Raw genomic sequence first — 12052 nt, forward strand, 5'->3', positions numbered from 1 at the left:
CATATAGACCAGTAAGAACCTCAGGAATGAAGTCGGAGAAATTTTAATTGGAAAATAGCAACGAATGACTGCTAAAAAAAATTTATTTCAATACTAGTTGTTTTCAAAATACTAATAACAAAAAACTCAAATGAACTGTTATTAATTTATAATAAATTATTATTAAAGCTTGAATAAATACTTTTTGATAAAAGACTAACTTGAATTAATAAATATTCATTTTTATTTTAATAACAAGTTATTCTTGACTAGTATAAATTTTTTTAATTTTAATTTTGAACCCATAATATGGTGAAATTTCATTTTATATGTGCGTGTATATGTATGTATGTACGCACATATGCATGTAATTACGCCCTCACACAGACACGCTCAGACTCGTGTGTACATCTATTATTTTCAAAATAACATATAAATTCAATGCGGTACTTTTATCAACTTATATGCTATTTTAAAAAGCACTAAATATTTGAAATGGAGTTTATTTCAATTAAACATTTCGAATTAAAGTATTCTTAATCCTTGATATAAAGTAGATTTTAAACGTTTTTTGGACCTTTAATATGAAACAAAGTTAGAGTAGTTAATTATTTTTTCAATTTTAACCCTCGTTTAATTTATTCATTATGCTTCAAATTTTTAAACAACAATTAATATGATCATTAATTATAAAGAAGAGTAAAATTAAAAATTACATGTTTTTACAATTTTAAAGACATAATTATCATTTTTTTAATAATTACAAAGTTGGTTAAGTTTAATTTATATTAAAACATGAGCGATTAAGCATAAAATGGCCATCTCTCCATCACCAGTTGATTATAACATAAGTTATTCTTAGCTAGTTTATGGTTTTTTTAAAAAAATTGATTAAAATCTTCATTTTTTAAATTTTTTACATATTTTCAACTATGCCTTGGAGGTAAATAGATATAATATTTGATTTATTCAAAATACCTTTATTAATTACTTGAATGGAATATAATAAAAAATGAGTATAATTGAAAAATATATAAATATATATATATATATATATATATAACTTGACTCAATATCTTATATTTTGAACTAATGAATATTTCTTCAAAATGCCGTATATTTGGTGGGATACATATTCCTTGTGGAGGAGCAAGCTAGCAATGACCTAAAGAATTACCCCATGTGTTTGAACATATAAAGCATTTTTCATGCATGAAATTATATGTTTACAAAATATAAGTGCTAATTTAAAGGTAATTAACTAATCTATTATGAATATAATTTGATTAAATTAAAATGATTTATATATTTTAGAGGAGAGGTAGAGACAAAAGTAGAGTCAAACCCAATGAATTACTGAGAAATTGTGCATTATTGGTTCATTTCCCCATGAATCATGATGAATCACTTTTAATTAATGATGAATCACTTTTAATTAATAACTTATTTAGAATGACTACACACAATTGTGCATTTATATTCAATTCATCCCATTTGGTACTCTTTTCCCTTTTCTTTAAAGCTGACGGCAGCCCCACCTGTGAAACAAATCCTAATTAACGTTAATTAATTATTCAGAGACTGAGAAATATCAAAGTCATCATATATAATACTGTCAAAAAATCCATTTCTTTAATTCTCCAAATGGTTAGTCAAGACTATACATTATGCAAAAGCATGTGAGCAGTATAAACAAAATTATCTTGACATAATCATCGTTTCTCTCTTCATTTCCTATGTATGAACGCTAATAATTTTGTTCACCTGCTAGCTACTTGTCAATAATTAATTTCATATTACACGTAATCTTGCCTCTCATTTCACAGAGTGAGAGAGAAGGAAATACATTGGTCACTTCCCCATCATTATTTACTTTTAATTCCTAATTTAAAATTATTCAACATGTTTTAATCCATTTCAATCCATTTGTTTCTTTTCACCATTTTCTTCTAAGCTGCTAAAGCTAATAACCTTGCCATCCGTAAAGACAAATATCCCAATATTATTAGTCAACTATCATGTCAAATGTCGAGATATATAATCTATTGAGATTTAGTTTATTAAAATTAAGCAATATAAGTTGTTATAAATTCAAGTGTATCTTAAATTTAAGAGAAATTACTGTTAAGACATAGGAGCTATTTGAAACTATTTTCATTTTATTATTTTAAGAACTGGTATTTTGTAAAACATATTTTGAAAACAAAAAATAATGAAAATAAGTGTTTTTTTTTTCCTTATTCTTCAGGATAATAATCACAAAGTACCTAAAAATTATTTTCATTTTTTTACTATACAGAATAATATTTTATTTTTTATTCTCTAAAATATTTTTTGAAAACTAGTTACCAAATAGATTTTTTTTTGTTCTCTTGTTCTAAAGAACAGAAAATTATTTTTAAAATAGGTTTCCAAAGAGGTCCATATTATTTATTGAGATTTATTCTATAAAAATTTGAAGAATATTTTGTATGAGGATATTTATATTATGTTAAGGAAAGATATATGAATTAATAAATGGTATCTGTGACGTAAAATATGATAGCTGCATTTAATCATCCATAAGCGCACACGCACACGCACATGGTAGCTGCATCTCAAGAGTAACATTGGATTCACTCTTGGGCTATTGTTTTTTTTTTTTTTTTTTTGGAGTATCTACTTCTTGTGCTTACTGTCTTTGTCAGTGATGATTGATATATAATGAATAATATATTGAATATTGGGCTTGAATTTCATTTTCCCAGCCTGTTGCATGAAATGCCCGTTCGCATAATGTTTTTAACCAATTTTAGATGTCAAAATTATGATTTTATAAAAATATATCAAAAGACATTTATTATATATATGTTAAAATTAATTATAAACTCAACCATTAATGGGTTGACTCGGGTCAAATTCTATTCTTTTTTTTTTCTTTTTCTTCTGAATATTAAACCCTAAATCAAATATAAATTTCTTAATTAATAATTTTAATGCTATTTTGTTCTATTATTGTCAGAAACTTATAATTATTATTTCTATAAGATATACATAAGATTTTATGGATAATTTTTTCATTTACTCAAAAATTAATGACTTCTATTTAAATATTATAGTCTTTTATATGAATATTTTTGTATACTTAATCAAATTATATTATTTTAACTGTGACCGATCTAATTCTGAGTTGACTCCTAGTTAGATAACTAACTCTTGAACTATTATCTCAACCAATTCAATAATCGGTTTGATTTTCAGTACCTTGCTCAAAACCATGTTTTTTTTTTAATGTCCAAACACCTAAAACTTTCATCCTGTGAAAGGAAATATTACATGTGTGTGAAGGGAAGTGAAATTGGATTTCACACTTGGTAAAACTGCAATCATTGTGAATTAATATAATACACACACACATGTACACACATATATATTATTGAGAGTAATTCAAAAGGTAATCGGCGAAAGCTAAAGTCGTCGAAGAAGTTTCCTAGTAATTTTGTTTATTAAAGATAGTTCTCTATAAATAAGTTGGGTTCTTTGATCGCTCTTACATTACAAGTACACGGGATCGATGTAACAATATTTTTTGAAGTATTTCTAGTGTCAAATCCAGGAAAAAAAAAGTAGTACTCTTTTGTATTTATAAAAACAAATGAGAGTTAAAAAAATAATTTAATAACTAATTTAAATAAATGAGAAAAATGATAAAAAGCAATAAAAACAATAAACCAACCAATTAAACGAGTGATAGGGGTCAGGATTTACCTACCAAGATAGATTATCCTAATTCAATTAATTATCTTACTTCATTTATAGTGACAATCATTTCTAAAGTATCCTTCTACTAGATTAGTATGTATTTAATTAGAGTTAAATTCAGCTCTCACTAAATTTTATTGTCTAACTAAATTGTAAAGCTACGATTTAAGTCATTGTAGACTCCTAAATCATTTTTAATCTAGTTATTTGTGTCTATTTCTTTAGGTTTAAGTAAACTTCTCACCTTCTAATTCATCAAACTACCAGCACATAATTTATATACTAAGTGAATGGTCTGCAATAGCTCTATGCCTAAGCATAGCGAGTGCTTCGACCGGCCTTATGAGTAGTGATATTTCTTCGAGCAGCAAAGCACCTGAAGATGATCGCTATATATGCATAGAGTGCACACATCATATTGTCATTGATAGTATTGAGAATTCTCATCTCTGCATAATGATATTGGAATTGAATAACAAAACATGTTGGCAACATCTAAGAGAAGGTCATGATTCTTATAGCCTTCACATTAAACTCAGCGCTTGTGGGAAGCTTGGAATAAGGGCTTGGGGATGGCGTGTGTTTAGCAAAAAAGAGATGGAGAAGTGGTGCATTGACATCAATGATTTCAACGACTTAATATTATTATTAAGCGAAGAAGAAGAGGTTGGCACGTCTGGTCATGAGGTCTGGCTTCCTCACTCCGCACTGCATGGAACAATAAAAGGCTTGCTCAAGAAGTTCTAACAGCAATGATCACTTATCCCTTTCTTATTTGTTGTCGAATTTGTTTTGTCAAGTCCTATATCATCATTTTCTAACTTTGTAACTTTATATATGACTTGGCCTGTGGAAGCATGTACTTTATATAGAATGTGAGTATCCGCAAGTTCAAATCAATCGGCTCAACTACCTTAATATAAGATACAAAGACTAGCAAGCAATAGAGCCATTTATAAAGCTGCAGTAGAGCCAGGCAAGCCAAAAGAAAGAGAGACGCTTCCACATTACGTTTCTACTGTTAACAAAACTTAATTTTAACCATAAATTGACTATAAAAAAACTTTAAAAATTATAGAAAATGACCAACAAAATTTTATTAATCCCTTTTGTATTTAAGGTTTACAATGAACCAGCGTACACTGTAACCAAGCTATTTTTATGAATAGATACTTTGGAATTTCTGTTGATGCACTATGCACACATGCCTCTTTTTATTAGTTGCTATCATCAGCATCTAATTTCTATACGTATATATTATTTATCAAAAGCGATGCAGACGGCAAATACTAAAACAAAGCATTGAAATTAAGGGCAAAAAATAGCCTTTGAAGCATACTTCTCTGCAAAAATATGTGTAGGCTTATGGTAATAATAAAATACCAATTATTAAAATAAAAATTATTTTTACTAATAACTAATTTGATATGAGAATATTATAATTATTATGATGTTTGCTCATTTTTTTTCTTATTTTATTCCATTCATTCAGACACAAGGAATAATAATATTTTTTTAAAATTTTTTTCTCTCCATTTTTTTTTCTTTCAACTTTAATTTCTTTTGATCATCCAAGTGAAAGGTAGGATCAAGATGTTAAGAAGAGACAAAAGTGGATTCCAATTTCACAATGGATTTCAAATCCTACAGCAACGTGCTTTGCTTCAAGATTCCTCGTGAACCACCGACTATCAGACCATGAATTCAAAGTTTCGTACTTGTGAATTATCACATCCAGGCTTCCTTTACTTCCCCCCCCCCCCCCCCCACCACCCAAAATATTCTCTCTGCGCGCGCGAGTATAGAGTTAGAAGGGGAATTTTTCATCATGAACCCCTTGTCCTTTTCCTTCATGCTTGCGTACAAATATTCTCTTATTAAAAATAATTTTATTTAAAATATTATCAAATATTAAATGTGTACAACTTTTTAATAAAAATTCAAACTTGATTTAGCAAGTTATAAAAGGACTAGCTGTTTTAACTAGATTTAAATTTCAATAGTCACTCCTTACCTTTTTATTATAGAGTACAGAATTATAAAAGATGGAGCGGAAAGAAAATTAGGAGGGCCCAAGTTACTTTCCACCTATTCTATTTATCTTGTGACAAAAGATCATTGAAGTTCTACAATATTCCTGTTTATTTATTCCAGCTTGAATATAATACATTTTCTCCTTCAAGTGTTGGAATCGACAAAACCCAATGGAAGAGAAGGCAAAAAACAAAAGGCATTTCCATTTCTTCCTACAGTTCATTCTGCTCAATCCAAAATTGTATAAAGATGTTGGGGCTGTTTAAAATTATTTTTATTTTATTGTTTTGAGAATTAGTATTTTATAAAACATGTTTTAAAAATTAAAAAAAATGATAAAAGTAGATATTTTTTTATTTTTTCTTGTTTTTTAGAACAATAATCTCAAAACGCTTAAAAGTTGTTTTCATTTTTCTGCTCTCTAAAATAATATTTTGTTTTTTTATTTTTTAAAATATTTTTTTAAAACACGTTACCAAAAAAAAAATTTATTCTAGAGAACAGAAAAACTATTACCAAAACAAATTTTCAAACAGCCGTAGGCTTTGCTTCATTCAACAAAGAAATCTATCAATAATTGAACTTTGATGGACATTTGTTGTCCCAATAATAGATCATTTAATGTGAGCAATATAAAGGTGCTGATTTTATAATATTGTTATATATGTCAACCACATCCTTTGAATTAATTATACTTCATTCATATAGCTGAAAACATAGTGTGTGTGTGCGTGTGAACCCCATCTTCATAACTTGTACAGATCACCTGGGAATGGTTTTCAACAATTTAAAGAAAAGTATAAGCAGTTGCAATGGTTGATGTGCAAGTAGACGAGGACAAATAGGATATGTAGTCCCTCAGCTCTAAAATAATTGCGACTTTGGAGTTGTACATAGATTTAGAAGGTTAATGAATAGGCTAAAATTTTTTCAAAATACAATGGTATTTTACTTAAATACCCTTATTCATTATTATAAAAACTTTTTCATGGTTAATAATATAAGCATTTTTGATTTACTAGATGGTAAAATCATCAATGTAATAACCTTTCCTTTGCAAAACTAAAATGACAACTATTTTAGAAGGGAAGGAGTAAGAAGATGATGAGTCATTCTCATCCATTATTGCCTTCGCCTCGTACAGAGCAAAACTGAAGCTCATGCACAAAAACCAGAGCTCATGTGTTGCAGAGGTCATGCACAATGAACAAGATGAAGAGAGAGAGAGAGAGAGAAAAAATTATTTAATGCCAACTAAACCCATCCTTACCACCAATTGAGAAGCCAATTTTTTCAACGTACAATTCCAAGGTGGCTCTTTCTTAGAAGTTATTTTTTAAAAAAAAAATTATCCAAACATATTTTGTTTGTCTCCAACTCCACCTATGTTTTATAGCTGGTCCCAATCTCAAATAAAGGAGGAGGTTGTATTAGGCTCTCAATAGCCAATATAAAACTTTATTAAATCTCACATGGATATAGAAAATAAATGTTTTTATGCTAATGTTAGGTCGTTGCTTGTAAGTAACACACTGCATGGCTCGAGTACAATGATAAGTGAGTTAGGGCTGGTACATCGATGCCCGGATGTAGTGTGAAATGAGTAAAGGCTACTACATTATTCCAGATGAGCGCAGCTAAAGAAGTTAGTTCATATAAGCAAGATCAAACTGGGTATTTGAAATGTTAGAACCTTGACCGGTAAATCTATGAAGTTGGTAGGAGTTATGATTCAGAGAAAAATTAATATCTTTGTGCCTACAGGACACTAAATAGGCTGGTGAACAAGCTAAGGATATCCAAGATTTCAAACTCTGGTATACTAAGAAAGTAAACACACGCAATGGGGTGGGTATCATTGTCAATAAGGAGTGAAAGAAAAATATGGTAAAAGTTAACAAAATTGGAGAAAAAATTATTTCCTTAAAAATGATCATCAGATGGGAGATTATCAATATTATCAATGCTTATGCACCTCAAGTTGGGACAGAAGCCAGTCTTAAAGAATTATTTTAGAAAAACTTGGAGGGATTAATCAAAAGCATACCACATAATGAAAAAATATTTATTGGAGGAGACTTTAATGGACATGTTGGGAGAGAGGCAGGTAATTATACGAGGGTGCATGGTGGTTTGGGTTGTGGGGAACTAAATAATTAAGGACAACATATCCTTGATTTCTCTTTAGCATATGATTTCAAGATTGCTAATACCTGTTTCAAGAAGAGGGATAAACATCTCATCAATTATAAAAGCAGAGTTTCAAGGTTATAGATTGATTTCTTTTTGGTAAGGATCGTAGATAAAAGACTTTGTAAAAATTGTAAAGTGATTCCTAAGGATGCTATTACGATACAACATAAGGTCCATGTCCTTGATGTGTATATTATGAGTAAAAACAAAAGCGTCGACAAGTAATAACTCCAAGAATTAGGTGGTGGCAATTAAAAGGTGAAAAGATAGAAATTTTTAAGAGAAATCTCTTGGCAGAAGGAATTTAGGAGTTTTGAGGAAGTGATAATACCTTGTGGGAAGACTTGGCTATAAAAGTAAGGAAGATTGCAAAAGAAGTTTTAGGAGAATCAAAAGGTTTTGGGTTAAGAGATAAGGAGTTTTGGTAGTGAAATGATAGCATACAAGAAAAAATCAAGTATACAAAGGAGTGTTTCAAAGCCATCCATTTGTGTAATAATGATGAAAATTGGGAAAGGTACCATATGGCTAAAACAGAAACTAAAAAGGCCATGAGTGAAGCTCGTTCTAAAGCTTTTGAAGAATTTCATATTAGTTTGGGATAAAGGATGAAGAATGAAAATTTATAAGATTGCTAAGAGTAAGGAAAGAAAATCAAGACATTTAAAACAAGTAAGGTGTATAAAGGATGAAGAGGAAAATGTTTTGATCACAAATAATGATATTAAATATAGATGGGAGACATACTTTTCTAAACTTTTCAATGATGATTAGAGTTCGTCAATTAACTTGGAAGATTTAGTAACTTCTGAAAGAGAGCAAACTTTGTCATTCTATACAAGCTTGAGAAGTCAGAGAAGCTCTTAAAAAAATGACAAATAGTAAAGCCAATGGACTTGATTGTATCCCTATTGAAATGTAAAAATGTTTGGGTGAAGGAGTGTAGTGGTTAACTAAGCTATTTAATGAGATCTTACAATCCCAGAGAATGCTGGATGATTGGAGGAAAAACATCTTAGTTCCTATTTATAAAAATAAAGGAGTTATTTAGAATTGTACCAACTACATAGGGATTAAACTTATGAGTCATATTATAAAATTATAGAAAAGAGTGATTGAGCATAGGTTGAGATTAGAAATTAGTATTTTTGAAAATTAGTTCGGCTTCATACTAAGGAGGGCGACTATAAAAGCAATTTATCTATTAAGGAAATTAATGAAAAAGTATCGATTTAAAGGTAAAGATTTACATATGGTTCTCATTGATTTAGAAAACATTTATGATCGTGTATTGAGAGAAGTACTTTAAAAGGCATTGAAAAAGAAAGGTATCCAGTGCCTATATGCAAGCTATACAAGACATGTATAAGGAAGAAATAACTAATATAAGAATGCTTAGTGGTGAAACAAAAGATTTTCCTATAAAGATTAGACCGCATCAAGGATCATCTTTGAGTCATTATTTGCTTGATCTAGTCTTAGATATTTTGACTAAGCATATTTAAAAAAAATTCTTAAACTCATGCTTGTTGCAGATGATATAGTTAGGCAAGAGAAAAGATAAATTTGTAAACTCGAGTTATGGAGGAAGGCATTGAAGTTAAAAGGTTTTTGCCTGAGTAGGAGTAAAATAGAATATTTACATTGTAATTTTGATAAGGAGTTAGTGAGTAGTAACTTGGAAGTGAAATTGGGTGATCAGACCATACCTCAAGTGAAAAAATATAAATATTTGGAAGCGATTATTCAACAAAATGGGGAAATTGATGGAGATATTACATATAGGATATAAGCAGGGTGGTTTAATTGGAGAAAAGTTAATGGAATTATTTGCAATTGTAAGGTACCTGATAAGCTTAAAGGAAAGTTTTATTGAACTACTATAAGACTAGCAATTTTATATGGTAGTGACTGTTGGGCTTTGACAAGATAACAAAAGCATAAAGTTGGAGTAGCAAATATGAGAATGTTGAGATGGATGTATGGATATACATGTAAAGATAAATTTTAAAATGAGCGAATATGGGAAAAAGTGGGCGTTGCACTTATTGAAAGAAAAATGGTAGAAATCATTTAAGATAGTTCGGACATGTACAAAGAAGACCACAGGAGGCACCTGTGAGGAGAGTGAAACTGATGACTTTGAGCCCTATCAAGATGAAAGAAAAAACCGAAGAGAACACTTTTAAAGGTTATGAGCGATACCTTTTAATTAACAATATTTTTAAAAATAAATTATAGAACATAATGACGTTATATAATCTATGTAACCGACCCCACCTAATGAGATAAGGCTTGTTGTTGTTGTTTTGTTTGTCTCCAATAGACTTCTAGCATCCTTAACTGAGAGTTGGGCCACCCAAACCTCAATTGAAGAGAGAAATGATGAAGAAGAGAGATGAGCATTTTGCCCACTCAAAAATTGTTTTATTCTAAAAAACTTTATCCATCTTTAAAATTTTCTATGCTTTTAATGCTAAAAGTATATCAAAACCTCATTAATTAATCTGAATAATTATTGTTAGGCTTTCCCTGAAGGATCAATTACTGAGGGCTCATCAAGGTGTTAGAAATTAATGCTACTTATTGTAATTGGAGATGGAGGGAATATAATATTAGGGAGAATGATAGTTAGGTCCCAAATCATTAAATTAATGACAGTTAATTCTGAAGTTTTTTTAAAAATAAGTTAAAAATATTAATTCAAATTATTACAAAGTAAATAAATATTTAAATATTAAAAGTAACTTTTAAAGTGTAACAGAAATTTCTATTAGAATTAATTTTATAAGTTATTTATAAAAACTTTTTCCAAAAATCTATTACTAATTCATTCCTTTAACATCTAACTGTTATTCTCTCATACATTTACTTGGGAAAAAAATGGAAAAGATACATACTTTCTTTGGATATTAAACTGTTTCTTTCATAGGCGAGCCTACATTCACTTGTTACTTTATTTGAGCAGGGAGGGATAATATACTATAATTTCAGCAAGTGATTTTCATAATATAGGATGAGGCATTAGGAAACAATTCCATTTAATTGTGTTGTATGTGTAAATTAGATTGATTATTCAACGATGCATTTGCGGGTTCATGTTTGGGAGAAGACTAACTTTCTAACAATTGATCTTTCTCTCTCTCTCCTGATTTGATGAATTGATAAAATAATTAAAAAAAAAACTTGTCCTAAAAAACTTGCGTTTCTGCAAAGGTCTTGAAATCCCATCAAGAAAAATAGACATGCATGTATTATTTGACAAAGATGGATCTGAGTGATTTATAATAGTGTAGATAAAATGTATATTTGACAAAGCATGTAAGATAAATGTGTTGTATTTTTATTAGTTATTGAAAAAAAAAAAAAGCAATGTGATGTTGGTTCAGTGAAATTCCTCTTGGTTGATGCTGGGTGATCAACCGTGGTGATGTTTAAAGGGATATTTTATTTTGATAGCCTAATTTAAAATTATTATTTTGCCCTAAACAAAGATAAAGAATTAAAAAATATATAATAGAGGCAGAGGCTATTGAATTGAGACAGCAAGCATCAGTTTTTCTTTTCCTTTATTAACTCTTTCGATCTTCAGCTTCGAAGCTTCTAGAGCAGAGAGAGCGCGTCAGAGAGAGAAGGAGATGCTTCGGACCATGGCTCTCGTTGCCATCGTTGGTGCTGGGATTGTCACCATGAATCATCTGCACGCGTCATCTTCAAGCTTCTTCCTTCTTTGAATGAGAGCACCGGCGTTGATTGTGGTTCTCCTGGCTGTGTGGTTGTGGGTGTTCGTTATCCGTCCGCTGCTGCAAGAAGTTCCGGCAATGTCACAATCGGTCTTGTCCCCTGTTCTGTGCTCGCTGAGAACTTGTGCTGTTGTGGAGGCCACTCTTCTTCCCTCTCCCCTGTTCAGCGTGAGCTTTGATCTCTCCTTCCCTTCTCTATGATTGGTTGATGATCTAAGGTATAGAAACTTCAAGCCCTCTTCTCATTGTTGTTTTGTGTGTGCGTGTGAATTTCTTGTGAGTTAGCTGATGATTCTTCTTTTTCTGCTGCTGAGTCTTGGATAGGGATGAGAAATTGATTCCAGTTAAAATTTTTTAGTGTT

This window comes from Prosopis cineraria, unplaced genomic scaffold (assembly GCF_029017545.1).
Source record: "Prosopis cineraria cultivar Desert tree isolate PC_DT_omini unplaced genomic scaffold, ASM2901754v1 PC11, whole genome shotgun sequence".
NCBI classification, from domain to species: Eukaryota; Viridiplantae; Streptophyta; class Magnoliopsida; order Fabales; family Fabaceae; genus Prosopis; species Prosopis cineraria.